We start from the raw sequence: 17479 nt of genomic DNA, 5'->3' as shown, positions 1-17479 counted from the left end.
AGCCACATGTGCCCAAGCTATCACATTCATCATGATTAGAGGAAAAGTGCTTGGGAAGCGTCATATAAAACACCCATCGGAATCCCCACTCCCAAGCCACTCATGCAGAGAGACTTGCCTCCCAAGTGGAGAATCACTGATCAAAGAACAGGGTGTAATGGTGAAGACTCTTCGAAAGTCCTGAAAAAGGAAGTATACATTTTTTAATGGACAATTGATTCCAGCTCTAGGTTCCAATTATCAACATTAGATCAAATTTAAAAAGCTCTTTGCACAGCCATATTTAAACAGCTATCCCCAGTCTCGCAGCTATCCTGCTTTCTTAGCACCAAATTTACCCTTGCTAAACTGCTCTCTGTTGTGGGCAAAGCCTTCCACTTTCCTTCCATCTCCCTTCTCCCACTTTTGGTCAGTGGAAGGCTTGAATTGGCACCAGTTAGTATGAGAACTATGCTAAGTGTATGGAAGCATGGAAAGATATTGGATCACAACTCATTTTTAGGAGACCTTGAGGGGTTCATTGCAGTTCATGGAGGTGGTTTGGGGGTGCAAAGCAGGCTGCACTAAAGTCCTACTGCAGGCTTAAGGGCACCTAGGCACAGTTATTTTGGTCTACATGATGATACAAAGAAGTCACAGATTATCACTGCCCCACCAATTAGAATCTGTAAGTCATCCATCTCTCACAATTGGAGGTGAGACTGGGCATAGGTCTGAGAGCCTGGCGGCTTGTGTTTGGATCTGTGGAAAATGAGTCCTTGCTTTTGATCATTTCCTTCGCAGCCTGCAGTCCACATTAACTGTAACTGGTTCTGTCAGGTGTGAGTTGAGCCGCTGTGGGAACATGATTGGGAAGGTGTGAGCTGTGTCTGGTATATAGTATAAAGGTTATATTCACCAGGAATGGTTTTACTTAGAGCCATAACTATCCCCTGAGAATTCTTTGCTCAAAGAGCAATTTTTTGTTGAATGAAGTGATAATTCCCTAGATTGAATGGTCCCTTCTCACATTAACTAAAACAAAATGAGCAACAACAAAAATGGTCACATTTAGGCCCTAGGTGCTTTTATGCTGATGAAGCACAATAGGTCACTTCTAAAAATCCCCAGACAACATGGTGCTTTTTATTACGGCAAGATGGCTTATTCAAAAAGAACCTTTAGAATATTCTAATATTTTTAATTGGTGTTTCACTTCTGACACAGGCCAGACATTATTCTCAGCAACGTTTTCTGATAATATTCTTTACCTTGACAGTGTGGAAAACCATCAACCCCCATCCTATTCCATATAATAGGGAAAGAGAAAGAGAGAGAGAGAGGGAATCATGAACAATTTTACTTCATTTTTAAGTTGAGGAGACATTTTTCAAATGCATTCTCTCAAATCCAGATCCATATAACAGATGCTCTCAACTCCCAAGCTCCTTCCATCTGTAATTCAATTTCCTTCTAAACGTGATGCTGACATCTGTTGCAATGCAGATACCTACCCAATACCTGCAATTTCTCTGTCAAGCACAGTGTCATGTTAAAGACTATGAACTTTTCAGGGATGGCGAGCAGATACTGAACTCTGCAGGTTGTAAGCAGAAAGAAATTTAATGTCTCTTTAATGGTTCTGATGCCTCAGCATCTTTTCTCTCTGACACTGAGGCTCTTGCTAAAGGTTTTCAAGGAAGCATAAAGTGTTTATTTAATAGTGCAATTAATTGTTTTAGCTTCACTCTGGAGCTGCCTCAAATCAGCACACACTAAGACTTCACAGGGAGCCAGAAATTAATTGTGTCTTCAGATTCCCCCGACAAGGAGGATTAGATAAATTACTGCACAATTCTCTTAAGTATCTCAAAAAAAAAAAAAAAAAAAAAGGCAATGCACTGCATGTTGCATTTAAAGATGCTGATCTTTGTCTTTTTTCATTTTTACCCTCTTTTCTTAGCATTACTATAAACCAAGACTATTTGAGGGATCTATTGAGTCCAATCGTTCCATCATTAATTAAGTCATTAAACAAATATTTATCAAGTCTCTGTTTTGTGACCAGAATTGTGCCAGGTGCTGGATATAGAAAGGTTGCTGTGACACAGGACCCGTTTTTAGGGCATTTCGGTCGTGTTTCATTTTGAAAAAAAGACTCTCATCCAGGCTCCAAGGGGTGAATGAAAATAGAATTTTATATCAAAGGAAAGTTTACTAGTTCTGATAAGAACATAATCATGTGATTGGGTTAAATATTCTTCTTTTAGCAGGGTAATGTTTATGCTGCTTCACAGAAAGCAGGGATCTTTGCTATATACTTGCTATATAAAATATATATACTACATGGAACATTCCTCTGACCCTTTCTGCCTCTCCCACTGCAGACAATTGGCTGACCTCTGAAGCATGACCCTTAATTATCCATGTCATTTCTTTAGGTAGCTTTGCTGGAGTTACGTCAGAATCATGAAATCATCCAGGCCTTTCAAAAGGTTTTCACAGTGTTTAACCTGGACACCTCCTCTGTCAATTACCATCATTTCAGTATTGTACAACACCATCAAAGGGCTCAGTGGACAAGTGAACATGTGGATGGTGTCACTTTGTACTGACTCAGGGATGAGTCTTGCTATGAGAGCCAGCCCAGCTGTGACTGGCAGGAGGAAGGCAAGGAGGATACAGCAGTGGGCTGTGATCACAAAGCTGCTTATAGGTGGGTCTGGTGTAAAAGATAGAGTTTTAAATTACCCATATAATTTCTCAGGAAGTGTCCTCTAAATAAGAGTTTGCAAACTGTTGGCTCTGGGCTGAACCTGGCCCGTAGATTGAGCCTGTGCTGTATTAAAAGCTTTATTTTTAATTGGTTACCAGCATGTAAAAACTGGGCAATTTCATATGAAAAAAAAAAATCTGTCTTCTTTCTAAAAATTGGAACATCTGGCAACATGGGGTCTGCATTGCTACATGGTAAAAGAGAGCTGGAGCTGAGTTCTGGCTACCTCCTTAGATGGGACATGTACTTTTCACATAACTGCAGTCCCCACCACTCCATATCGTCTCACATTCAGCCATTATTCAGTTACCTGCTTGGTCCCCTGGTCTCCATGAATCAATTGAACAGAAAGTATTTTCAGTCAATCAGTTAATCAAAAAGTGTTTAGTGAGTCACTTCTCCATGTGCTTGTTAGGTATTGTAGAAGACGCAAAAGAGATTCTTGTCCAAATGAGGAAGAGAGCAACAAGTGAGACAATTAGAGATGTGGCCTGGAAGAGACCCCAAGTCAACATAAGTAGTAAGAGAAGACAATGTCATTGATGTTCTTAGTCATTCGGCTCCTGTATTTTACTATGTCCATTTCCCAGAAAAAGAGAGAAAAAAAAAAATTTCTCTTTACTGAAAAAGAAGTTCTTAGGAAGTTTAGAATGTAGCTGTTTAACCCATCTAAATGCAAAAGGCATTGGTATCCTTATCACATTTTCTAGAAAATCTTTTTGTTATGCAGAAATAAGAACCCAGTCCCAGACAATAAGTATTATTTACCCCTGGGAGAATATAAAAAGAAATGACACTGAAGAGACTATAGAGATTTGGAAGGATTAGCAATCCTGGTTCTGTTCTGCATCTCTTTGGGGCCCACACAGAAAATCTAATGCTCAAAAAGGATTGTAATTGTTGAGAAAGACCGGGGCGATGTTTTAGAATTCTAGGTTTAATTTAATATCGAGTCTCTGGCTAGACTTGTGGTCTGGGTTTGCTTCATGAGAGGAAGGTTGCCATAGAAAGCAGAAAAGATCAAGGTCTTATTGGCATTAAATAGTGAACAGTTGGCTACTTTCCCTAGGAGTAAACTCATAGTCCATTATGCCACCACTTTGCTCACATCTGAAAATAAGAACTAGTCAGCACAGCTGGACAATTTAGAGCCCTGGAGGATAGCTGGGAGATTCTAGGCTCTCACATGATTTAGAGCACACATGTATATGCATGAGATGCCTTGCCTCTAGTAGTGAATGCTGATCATTGAAGACGCTGAGCAACGAGTAGTAGCAGTGAAGTCCTTGCTTGAGCCTTAATCAAATCTAGCATTTATTGACCACTTATTAGGTCTCAGACACTGTGCTAAGTGCTTTATGTGTTTTATTTAATCTTCACAACAACCTTATCAGGTAAGTTCAAGGAATACTCCCTTTTACAGATAAAAAATTGAGGCAAAGAGAGGGTAAGTAACTTGTCAAGGTCACCAGGAAGCAAAAGGAAACCAGTGGAGCTGAACCCAGGCAGCTTGATGTCAGTGTTCATGTGCTTAACCACTAGGTTACACTTCAGGTTCATTGTGCCCTTGCTCTTTCTCTGTGTGGATTATCAATCTTCAATATTTCCCTTTTGTGTAGAACCTTGATAATTTTAATACTCTGGGGCATTTGTGGGTTTGCAAGCCGTCCCCAATGTTGACAAAGGATCCCAGTCATTTTCTTTGTTCCTACTCCTGTACTTCCCACCATTGTTAGAGAAAATTAAAAAATGAAGCCAAATGATTGCACCATAAAGACAACATATGCCCAGAAAGAGACCCCAGAACTGCTGAGCAACATTTGCATTCACTTGCAGGGGAGTCCCACACGACAGCTATTTCACACACATCACGGTCGTAAGCTCTAGCTCCAACCCAAGCCCTCTAGGGTGAGAGATACAGGAAGAGGGATGGGGCAGAGGAGCTCTGCCCTAATTCACTGAGAAAATGAGGTCTATTTCACATGAGCTAGCTTCTCCTTTCTTGCTAGAATGTCATTGCGTGCTCACTCAACCTTTATTCTTTCCGTGAAGAAGAAACCTCACACTTGTGCCCATCAACAAGTCCTGCCTTCCGGTTACCTCTGGTGTTTCCCTGCCTCTGGAATCTCTCTCCCTTCCACTGATCCTTCCAGGGATGCAAGAAGGCAGTGTTGCCTAATGAATTGGAGCTCAGCCCCTGGATCGGGCTGTCTGAGCACTTGCCTGTTTATTAGAAGCTGCCACTTATGTGTTGTATGATCACAGGCAATTTACTTAATTAAGAAAACTATCCTTAAAATGGAGATGATTGTGGAGCTTCATATGATTGCTGTGAGGACTAAGTGAGATAATCATGTCAAGATATACCCAGGATCTTGATCTCTCTACTTTCTTTCAATCCCTTCTTTCTTTGCTTATTCTCATAACCATCACTTCAGCCACTCTCTAGTCCACTCTATGTCTGATGGTTTAAACCAACTGCGTTCACCACGCCTTGAGGTGGGCTGATGGACTAGGCTGAGTAAATATTCATCGCTACCCGACAACGAATCATCCTCACTGCCCGATGTTCTTCCTATATTACCTCGGAGAGCCAGTGACTTTTGCTCTCACTTCTTCCACAGCCCTTCCTTCTCATTTCTTTGTAAGCTTTTATTATGTGGAAACACTGACCTCAGTAACACCAAAGGGTCTAGGTAGAACAACATACTGGGGGAGATCATGGGCTCTTGAATCAGACTTCCTGGCTTCAAATCCCAGTGTTGCCTCTTGCTACCGGTGTGACCTTGGGCAAGTTCCTTACCCTTTCTGTGACTAGTTTCTTCATTTACTTTGTAGGGTTGCTGTGAGGTATAAAATGAGTTACTATGAGTAAAGTGCTTTAGAAGAGGGCCTGTTGTGATTAGCATTCAGGTAAATGTTACTTATTATTATAAAAATTGGCACTTGGATTCCTCTCTTTTGTTCTACATTAGTAGATCAAGCAAGTGTGCAGAATTATGTGGGGTCTTACATCACAATCAGAGGAGGAACGGTGCAAGGCACCACGAGGCAAAGGAAGCAGAAGCCATCACCAAGAGGCCCTGTTTAAAAGATGAGGAAGGATGGAGCTATGGTAATGTTAAGCGCGGAATAAGAAGGGGTGAAACATGGGGTCCTTCAGAGCAGCTGTAGCCCAGGAATTTGACCAAGTCCAGAATTCTTCCCCAGTTCGATTTAAAGCCCCCCTACTATACTGACTCAATTGGGTCTGATATAACTCTGATTAGAGCAATTTGCCTCTTAAAGAAAATTGGAAGCGTGTGCACAGAGTATACTAAAGCTGAAAGGACTCTTAGGAATCCCTAGTGGAACTTCCCAGTTTCCTCAGGCGGTGAGAGCATGCTGTGATTTTTGCAAGCTTGCCTTCTCATTCAGAAATCAGCAGGGTTCTCAGCCCTGGGGGCTCCACTTCTAGACGGAGAGAAGTGGAGGTTCAGAAAAGCATGTGTGCTGTCAGTTGACTCATTTTATGCATTTCCTGTGTGGTTCTTGCGCCTTCCATCTAAGTTACTGACTCAGCTTAACCCTGCTTAGCTTGCAAGACCTTTCAGGGAAATCAGAGCACAAGTTGCAGTCACTGCAAGTTGTCACACATGATTAAGGAGCCGGAGGGAGTGATTTATGTAGAAAGATTAAAATTCCTAAATATGTATGGCTGGGTGCTGCTCCTCTTGATTGAATGGGGCTTCAGGTATTTGAAAACTGCCATGTGGGAAGGCTGCAGACTTTAATAGGGGGAGGACTTTTCTGAAAGGATGAAAGGGCGACGTAGGTGGCAGAAACGTGATGATGTTAAAACAGGGCACTACATCCCGGTAGAGTTGAAAAGACCAGAGTCAAATAGAAAATTATTCTGCAGCATTTATTTTGTCAGACCACTGGCTAGCTCTGGAATTTTCTGCAAGCAGGACTCGATGCTCTGTGTTATAAGATAGACAGTCCTCAGCAGCTCTTGCCCACTTCCTCTGCAGTGTTCCCCATTTCTGGGGCTCCCTCCACTGTCCTCCCACTGTCCCTCCACTGGGGGGCCCCCCACTGTCTTGGACAGTCTCTCCTGCTGCACTGTTGCTTCCCACCCCTTTAGTGCCCCTCTTCCACCACTCCCAGTCAAACAGTTTCTTGGTGCCCTGGTTTTAAGTTAGGACCGTGAAGCTAGAGTTTATGGAATAAACTGTTTCCTATTAAACTATCAGCTAGATAATTAACAGAATCTCCCAGATAATGCCAATCAAGCTCTTTGAATAAGTGTTGGGACTTTTCAACACTGTGTGTGTATGTGTGTGTGTGTGTGTGTGTATGTGTATTTGTGTTGAGTGTCTAAAGGTGGAGGAAAGGAAAGGGTGCTTTCCATCAGCCCTCACATGACCCTTTGCAGGCCACAGCTAAAGAATAATGTGGGCTTGTTGACTAATTGGAGTAGTGAGGGAAAGCTTCCTAAGGAAGTGGTGCTTAAGCAGAAGACTGAAGGATGAATCTGAGTTCACCAGGTAAAGGGGGGTGGGAGGGAAGAGGAATACTTCCTGGATTTTTTAGGAGAATTCGGTTTTCCAGTAGTCTACCCCATGTCATGGTTTGGACAACACAGTTGCTATACCATTAGCTGTAATAGACTAAATACAAAAACAGTTTCTTAAACACGTAAATTTTTTTTTCAGAGGAGCAAGTCAAAGATACTCTGTCCATGCTTCTCGCCAGCCTCAGTGACCTCCCTGTGGCATAACAAGCCCTCCGCAGGCTTCTCCTGACTCCTCCTTAATGGCCCTTGTCTTCCAGCCTCCCAGCTCCCAGATCACACCGTGGCCTTTTGGACCTCTGCACCCTTGAACAAACAGTCTTTTCTTCTGCTCTGGATTATTCTCCCACTGTTTGTGTTTGTCTGCCAAGGTCTACCTTAAAAATCACCTCCCCTAGGAAGCCCTCCAGGATTGAGTTAAGGATATCTTCCTCTAGAATACTGTAGTGCCTTGTACATAGCTCTATTTAGCACTTATTTGACTATGAGATGCCCCTTCTAGCCTGTAAGCATGTTCTATTGTTTTTTTAGGTCCTCAGTGCCTAGCATAGTGTTGGACACAGGATAGGTGCTTAGTAAATGTTTTTGAATGAATGAATAAATGGTGGTATACATATGCATATTTTATAATTGTTGTGTGTGTGTGTGTGTGTGTGTGTGTGTGTGTATGTATGTGTTTACACTCATGGAGTAACAATAAACCAGAACTAAGATAGTGGAACTTTTTGGACCTTCTTTTTTGTTGAGTAATTGAAAAAAAAATACATATATTTAATCATTCAGCCCTAAGTAATATAGCTTTTATTTTGGGGGGGGGGTAAATTGCAGGTGTCTCTCTTTAAAATAATTTCCTTAAATGTGATAAGACTTATTTTTTTGGCTCATATCTGTTAGGTTATTATAGTGTTTTTAAATATCTGGCTTAGAACACTCGAAATTCTTAAATTATATTTTAAGCAGCTATTAGCATAATGATATTATCTATTAATAGAGATTCCTACAGGAGTAAAGGTACCTGCAATTTACATGAAATCAGAAAACTCGGTGTGATTCGTAGCATCACAACAAACCCAGCACGACCATTGTAATGAATATACTTCCCGTCACTGTAATTATCTCCTAAAACTTTTATTGGAAACATTGATTGCTATTTGCTCACTCATTCACTTCTAGAAAGTGGAACGATGAACAAATACCAGGAGTGAAACACTGGCTGTGCAGACCCTGTGGAAAACATCCGTTGGCTGGTTACAACATGGAACATTTATATTGGCCAGGAGAACCGTGTGACCGTTCGTATTCTGGGTTCAAAGTGAATGGTTGACTCCATATTTCTTTCAATTACCAAGAATTTCAATGATGAAGATGAATGAGAGACAATGATTTTCTAAGAGAAGATTTAAAATAAAAATTTTCTTTTGAAAAATCTTAGGCAAAATGTCTTATCCCCCTTACCCCCAGACATGATTCATATTCCCATTTTTGAAGGGAGGTAGGAATTCTGCTTCTTGTTATCTCTTGAATCTGTCCACTTCTTTCTGTGTCCACTGCCAAGTCTGTAATGCCGGCCACCATCACGTCTTCCCTGGATTACTGCAACTGCTTCCTAACTGGTCTCGCTTCTACATGTTTTCTCCAATCCGTTCTCTCTACTGCAGTTGAAGTGCTCTTTCTAAATGGCAAGTCTGATCATGTTATTTCTGTGCTTACAGTACTTTGCTGACTCCCCAAATCTTTATCATGACTTATATGGAGTTGCATTATCTGACTCATACTCAGCCCTGCAGCCTCACGACCCATCACTCCCCTGTTGAATTTAGCATATACCCCACTTCATGGGCCACCAGGGACGCCTGGCTGGGTTCTCTTTCCTGACCATGGCCGTCCTCTGGCTGACTCCAAGGCAGCTTCCAGGGTTAGAGGCCCCCTCTGTTGCATGGGCATCCTTTACTTCCTCCTCTTTTTGCACTTATCACACTGTCCTGAAATTGCCTCTTGACCTGTCTGTTTTTGCCACTGTCTGTTAATTCTGTGAGAGCAGAGGCAGGGTCTGTCTTGTTTATCTTGTATCCTTAGCACTTAACACAGAGAGATGACAGCCAGTAATGGCTAAGAGAGGGAGCCCTTCTATTTCTCAATTTTGCTTGTTGCTGCCTTTAATTCAGGTCAAGGTTGAAGTGTTCACTTATCTCCAGTGTACTTTTCTAGCCATTGCTCCACACTTTTCTTATACAAGTAAACTATTTTTTTTCCAGAAGAACAGAATGAAAGTAAAACTGTTGGTCTAATAAGGTTGTTCTGAGTACAGAAAATGTAAATTGGGTAAGATGTTTAGTCTGTTTCTCCCAGAGCCAAGCTGAAAGGACTTGAGGCTAATAGAGCAGAATTGCCACCTGTGTGTGCATGCATATATATGTGCACATGTAGGCATCTGGTCTACATGCCAGCACAATGGTCTACATTGTGCTGCCAAACACTAGGATAGGTGAGCTTTATTAGAAATTAATGCCTGAGAGTTCTTCTGATACAGTGTTTGCTAAGCTCTGCTTTCTTTGTCAGAGAATGACCTATGGGTGTCAAAATGTCATGTTTCAGAAAGGGAAAAGTAGCAAATCCTAGAAGGTTACCCTGAGATGTCTGATCACTCCAGTAGCTCAGATTTTATGACTAGAAAAGATTTTATCAGCCTCTTTGAATGTGATTTTATGTGTGTGTGTATGTGATTGGCACTGAACCAAACCAATTTAGAAGAATGTTACTTATACCAAGAAAATGAAATTGCAGAATATAAAAAAGGTAACCCAGGATATGCATTTACAGGTAGGTTGTAAATATCTTGAATATTTTTTGCATTCATTAAAATTGTTTTGCATACCATTTCTCCCTTTTCCTTTATTTTTAATTTTATTTTATTTTCATAGTCTCCCACAGATCCCATTGAGGCTTCTTTGGAGGTATACTATACTAACTCTGCTGATCCCTTCTTTCTATCACAGACTAACAGGTAATTGCAGAAATGCTCTCCTGCCAAGTTGCGTTACCCTGTGGATGCCACAGTCTTCTCAAGCCTCCTGGCTCCCTTTGTCTAACAAGTGGTAGAGATTGGCCATTGCATTTGAACAAGTCTGGCAGACAGATTAAAAAGCAAAGGAAGCCTAAAATGTGCCTCTTTTACTTCCTGCCCTTTCCAATGCTGGGTTCCCATAGTCAAATGTAGAGGTTATCAAGCACCAAGTAAGTTTGTTTAACTGATACATCACAAAACAGATGTGTCATTCACATTTCCTCTTGAAAAACAATCAGGTGGTGAAAGAATTTGGGTTCCTGGCAAGAATTTCAGTGATCCCTTAGTCACCAGAACAGTTCCTTCTTTCTCCAGTTTTCTGTTTTGGGGCATTAGTTGTATCTTGTTCCTCTAAATTGAAACAGCTGACTTGACTTGTCTCTGACTTCTGGGAATAATTGAATTCTTACAGCGGGGGTTAAGTAACTGGAGAGCAACGAATGAAAATTCTACTCTGAAACACACCCACACACTCATACACCCACACAGACATGTGAACAGGTCCTCGGTGTTCTCAGTGGCTTGGGGGGAGAGATTTGGACAATATTCCTGTACTGTTTGCCCATGAAAAGTCCATCCCATATTAGGGATCAAAACTGTAAATCCCAACGGGCAAGTGTGGGGGGAGTAAACCTTTGCAGATATCAAGAGGATATGTAGATTTTTAAAATTTGAGAAATTCCAGGACTCAGAGAAGTGGGATCATTCCTTGTGCAGCCTGCACAAGGAATTCGTCATGGAAAAACTATGCCTTGGTAAAGAAGGATGTCAGAAAGGGAAAGAAACGAACATTTATTGAATACTCAATTCATGGCAGTGCACGTTGAGTGAATTAGCATATTTCATTCTCACCACAAAGCTGCTATTCTGCCTATTTTTTTTTTTTTATGATGAGGAAGATGAGTATTAGAGAGATTTAGTAACTTGCTCAAGTTCCCATGTGATAACAAACAAACGTAGGAACTTGAACCCAAATCTCTCTGATGCCAAACTCCATCGTTTTAATCACCAGGGTGAAGAAATGGCAACCTATACTCGTAAGTCGTTATTCCACCTTATCACAGCTGTGTCTTTTCTCCTGCCCCCTTGCTGCCCATCTTGCCTGCTTTTGAAAGTCATCATTGCTTGCTGGTTCTGGGGAATGTTCCATTGAGTACTGAAGGCTTCGCTTCTCTTCAGAGTTGTGTGTAGCACTAGCACTTAGGCTTTTACACCAAGTTAGGAAGCACATCTGTTTTTTACAGTTTGGAAGGGTAAGGTTGTGGGGTGATTTCTCAAGCTCAACATTACTTTTTCACCCATTCAGAATTAGCTTGTGTACTTGCATTGAGGCATCAATCAATGAGCATTTATGGAGTCCTCTCCATGAGCAAACCATAGTAGTTATCTACCTGGGAGAGAGAGAAACATGCAGCATCTGTCAGTATTCATAAGCAGCTTGACAATCTAGTTGGGGAGATAGACAAGGCATATATCTATATCTACATCTCTTTATATCTTTCTCTGTATATATCTGTCTGTATGTCATTGACTGTAAAATTGGAGTGGTGAGAAAGTTTTTAAGGGCTTCAAACAACAGTTATTTGGGAAAATGGGTAAATATAATGAGAAGGTTTTTAGAAGACTTGAAATAGAAATTGGTAACTAATAATACCTGCTTATTTTACATAAGGGTAGAAAAGGGTTATTCCCTTTTGTACGTTGGCAGGCTGAATGGCCAGAAGTTGGCAAGACATTTTCTGATGTTTATTGCGGCAGCCATGGAAATAATTTTGCACCTTTGATTCTGTGATTTATTTCCATTATGAATCAATTTAGGATTTATTTTAAGGCTTTTCAAACTGGGAGTGCTGTGGTCTCAGGATTATTTTTTCTTAAACATTGCATCCCTGTTGGCTGCCTTTCAGGGGCTGGGTGAATTTTGCTCAGTGGGCTGTGTCAGCATCAGAAATGCCATTGAATGATAAGAATTACAATAATTACATATATAAAAATGATGGAATTGGGTTCCAGTTCTTTTTGGCTGAAGTTGATAGTTGACTTTACTGACTCAGTTTTGGCATCTTTAAAGTAAAGTTTCTTAAGTACCCTGCTGTGTCTGAAGACTGGGCACAATAATGCTTGAAAAGGGATTTTAACCCGTGTATAAAGGTGCTTGTGATGCAAATTGTTCTTTATTTCAGTCAATAAGTTTTGCAGGTTGACATCTCAAAGAGAAAGGAAATCTTCGGTATACTGTCAATTTGAGACTGACATCCACATGTGAACTAAATAACCATTGTGGCCCTCTGAGTCTTTCCAGAAGAAGCATTACCATCTTCTGCTGCCATGAACTAGAATTGCCACATTTTCCTCACAGAATCTTGTTTCTTAAAGGCCAAATTCCACTTTTTGCTCCCAATACATAGCCAAGTATCCCAGCCTCTTCCCTTCTCCCTTCTCAGTCCCATCTCTCCCCAAGCTCATCAATCCTTCATTGCAATGGGAGCTACCAAGAGAAATAGAGTAAATCACCCAGTGAGGGGAAACCATCAACCATCTAGGATCCTCAACATTGATTTAGAGTCCACTTTAATATTGTTTAATTCATGGTTTAACAATAAACAAGGGAAGGAAGGCTGAAGGAAGGAGAAAGAGGCTCATCCGGTGAAGCCCATGGAAATAAACCAGAATTTACTGAGTGTGTATTGAGTGCTGGGCCATATTGTAAGGAACTTATAAAAAGCTTAAAGACTAAAATACTAGGTTTTGGCCCCCAGAAGCTTACAGTAGTTGAGGGGAAAAGGCATGCTAACAGTTGATGGGGCATGATGAGACAAGTAATGATTGTCAACATAATGTCACTTCCTTTCCATCTCCAGGATGTGGTACCCTTCTTTCTTGACTCCCAAGATGACCTAGAAATCCGTATACAGTTTCTCCTTAGTGGCCTCATGTAATGGGGGTACACCTGGCCTCAGTGAGGGGAGCCAGAATTGGGGTCATCTCCTGTGGCTGCACCTCTGGCAGACTGCCTTGTTCTAGCAAACTCTCGCCCTGTTCAATTCACAGTCACCTCTAGTGCATAAATGGGTTCCCAATGCTTGCTCCTGATGGACTCAGATTCTTGGGCTCAGAGTCCTGACCTCACTTCCTTCTCTGCTTTCCCATCAGTTTCCTCCCCCATGTCTGGATATGTCTTCTCATAGATCATTTTTTTGTGTGTGTGTGCATAAGTGTATTTATTAAAACGTACTTTTTCCCATTTTTTGGTTGAGATATATTTACATACCATATAATCCAAAGTGAGCAATCAGTTGTTCACAGTATCATCAAATGCTTGTGCATTCATAACCAAAATCAATGTTTGAACATTTTCATTACTCCAAAAAGAAATTAAAATAAGAATAAAAATTAAAGTAAAAAAGAACACCCAAAACATCACCTCCTCACCTCCCCCCATTATTAATTTAATTTTTGTCCCTATTTTTCTACTCATCTGTCCATACACTGGATAAAGGGAGTGTGAGCCACAAGGTTTTCACGAACACACAGTCACACCACGTAAGTTATAGTTATGCAATCATCTTCAAGAATCAAGGCTACTGGGTTGCAGTTCAACAGGTTCAGGTATTTCCTTCTAGCTATTGCAGTACACTAAAAACTGAAAAAGGATATCTATATAGCGCATAAGAATTAACCTCCAGAGTGACCTCTCAACTCCATTTGAAATCTCCCAGCCACTGAAACTTTATTTTGTTTCATTTCTCTTCCCGATTTTGATCAGGAAGGCTTTCTTAAGCCCACAATGCCGGGTCCAGGCTCATCCCTGGGAGTCATGTCCCACATTGTCAGGGAGATTTACACCCCTGGGAGTCATGTCCCATGTAGAGGGGAGGGCAGTAAGTTTACCTGCAGATTTGGCTTAGAGAGAGAGGCCACATCTGAGCAACAAAAGAGGTTCTCTTGGCGGGACTCTTAGGCACAATTATAAGAAGGTTTAGCCTCTCTTTTGCGGTAACAAGCTGCATAAGAGCAGCTGCAAGATCAAGGGCTCAGCCTTCTAAATTGGTAGTCCCCAATGCTTGTGAGAATATCATCAATTCTCCAGAAGGGGAAATTTAATATTTACACATTTTCCCCCAGTCCCTCAAGGGGGCTTTGCAAATACATTTTTAATCTCTGTCTGAATTACCCTAGGAAGTATCAGAGGTTCACACTAACCTGTACAAAGCAACCAGATCTCACTATCTATTCAAAGTTCCATGTAATTATTGGTGTTTGAACAGGCTGACCATACAAGTTAAATTACATAGTTTTCTATAGAAAATATAGATTTTGCACCAAATAAACCTCTCTTCCTTTGGTCTTACACAGAAGTTGAAGTTTTAAAAACACTGTCAATATTGTCCTTTACCCTTTAGTCTGATTTACCTTAATCCTAACCAAGTCCGTTTCGTTCATATCTCTAATTGAAGTATGATCTCTTTTTCAACCTCTTTAACATTTGCTGTATGGGGTAATACTGACAATCATAGTTGCTGAACTCTGGCTCTGAGTATGAGGTGTCACAGTTATACACGAAGTTCCAGGGACCAACCAGGTTATACACAAAGAGCTCAGCGTCTCAGAATTTAGAAATAACCCTTATAACTCAGGAATAGGTGCAACTGCTTATAACTCAGGAATAGATGCAACTGCTATAAGAGCTTACAATCTAGGAACCTTTACCATAAACCTTCCCTTGATAACCTATGCTCTCAGATTCAATTCTCAGTTTGCATATTATATTTAGTCCATATTAGTAAGGGATTATAATGTTTGTCTTTTCATTTCTGGTTTATTTCACTCTATATACTGTCCTCAAGGTCCATTCATCTAGTTGCATACCTCACAACTTCATTACTTCTTGCAGCTGCTCAATACTCCATTGTATATATACATCACAGTTCACCATTCCATTCATCAGTCGATGTAGCCTTAGGCCACCTCTATCCATTGCGCAGCATGAATACTGCCACCATAAACACCAGTGTGCAAATGTCCATTCGTGTCCCTACTCTCAGTTCTTCCAAGTTTATACCCAATAACGAGGTTGCAGGACCACACGACAACCCCATACTTAGCTTCCTGTGGAGCCACTACATTGCCCTCCAGATGGGCTGCACCATTTTACTTCCCCACCAACAGTGAATAGGTACATCCCTCTCTCCACATTTTCTCCAGCACTTGTATCCCTCTGTTTATTTTTTAAACAGTTTTATTCACACACCATATATTCTCTCCTAAGTAAACAATCTGTAGTTCCCAGCACAACCACATAGTTATGCATCACCACCCAATCTGTATGAGGACATTTCCATTTCTTCCACAAAGAAAGAAGAAAAGGAGAAAAAAAGAAAAAAGAAAAAAAATGACAAATAAAAAAATAAAAATAAAATACAATTAACAGTTCAGGCAACAATGCCACCACCAAGAATCCCACACTTCTCCATTATATCCCCCTCTTATAGGCATTTAGCTTTGGTATATTACCTTTGTTACAATTAATGAAAGCATCTTACAATGATACTGTTAACTAGAGACTCTAGTTTGCATTGATTGTATCCCCCCCCCATACCATCCCATTTTCAACACCTTGCAAAGTTGACATTCATTTATTCTCCCTCACATAAAAACATTGTTCTAGTTTGCTAATGCTGCCAGAATGCAAAACACCAGAGATGGATTGGGTTTTATAAAGGAGGGTTTATTTGGTTACTCAGTTACAGTCTTAAGGACATAAAGTGTCCAACGTAATGCATCAGCAACCAAGTACCTTCACTGGAGGATGCCAATGGTGTCCAGAAAACCTCTGTCAGCTGGGAAGGCACGTGGCTGGCATCTGCTCCCGAGTTCTGGTTTCAAAATGGCTTTCTCCCAGGTTGTTCCTCCCTAGGCTGCAGTTTCTCAAAAATGTCACTCTTAGTTGCACTTGGGATATTTGTCCTCTCTCAGCTTCTCTGGAGCAAAAGTCTGTTTTCAACGGCTGTCTTCAAACTGTCTCTCATCCGCAGCTCCTCTCTCAGCTCCTGGGCATTCTTCAGAGTGTCCCGCTTGGCTGTAGCTCCTCTTCAACATGTCACTCTCAGCTGCACTGAGTTCCCTCTGTCTGTCAGCTCATTTATATGGCTCCAGTGACTCAACTTAGACCCACCCCGAATGGGTGGAGCAACACCTCCATGGAAATTATCCAATCAGAGTCATCACCCACAGCTGGGTGGGGCTCATTCCAAAGAAACACTCAAAGAATTACAATCTAATCAACACAGACAACATCTGCCCACACAAGATTACATCAAAGATAATGGCGTTTGGGGGACACAATATATTCAAACTGGCACAAACATTCTTATATTTGTACATTTAAGCACAATCATTGACCACTCTAGGTGTCACTTAAGTTATATAGTCCCAGTCTTTATCTTCCATCTTTCCTTCTGGTATCATGCATGCCCCTAACCTTCCTTTTTCAACTATACTCACAGTGATCTTTGTTCAGTGTATAGTATTGTGCTACCATTACATAGTATTGTGCTATCCATTTCTGGATCTATACAGTCAATTCTGTTGAACATTCTATACTCCTTCAGCATCAAATGCCCAATCTCTATCCTCTTTCTGTCTCCTGATAACCTGTGCACCTTTTAGTTACCCTTACTGCTAATCTTCATTTCTACACTCTTCTCGAAATCTCTGTCTCCTGTCTTGTCCTATCTGTCTGTAGCACTCCCTTTACTGCTTCTTGTAGAGGAGGTCTCCTGTTCATGAACACTTTCAGTGTCTGTTTACCTAAATATTTTAAACTCTCCCTCATTTTTTAAGGACAGTTTTGCCGGATACAGAATTCCTGTTTGGCAGTTTTTCTTTCAGTATCTTGAATATATCATGCCACTGCCTTCTCACCTCCATGGTTTCTACTGAGAGATCCACACTTAATCTTATTGAGCTTCCCTCGTATGTGATGGATTGCTTCTCTCTTGCTGTTTTGGAATTCTGTCTTTGTCTTTGACATTTGAAAATCTGATTAGTAAGTGTCTTGGAGTAGGTCTATTTGGATCAATTCTGTTTGGGGTATGCTGTGTTT

Source organism: Choloepus didactylus, chromosome 9 (assembly GCF_015220235.1).
Source record: "Choloepus didactylus isolate mChoDid1 chromosome 9, mChoDid1.pri, whole genome shotgun sequence".
Classification (NCBI taxonomy): Eukaryota; Metazoa; Chordata; class Mammalia; order Pilosa; family Megalonychidae; genus Choloepus; species Choloepus didactylus.
The sequence above is the reverse complement of the archived record's forward strand: the minus strand, read 5'-3'. Positions refer to the sequence as shown.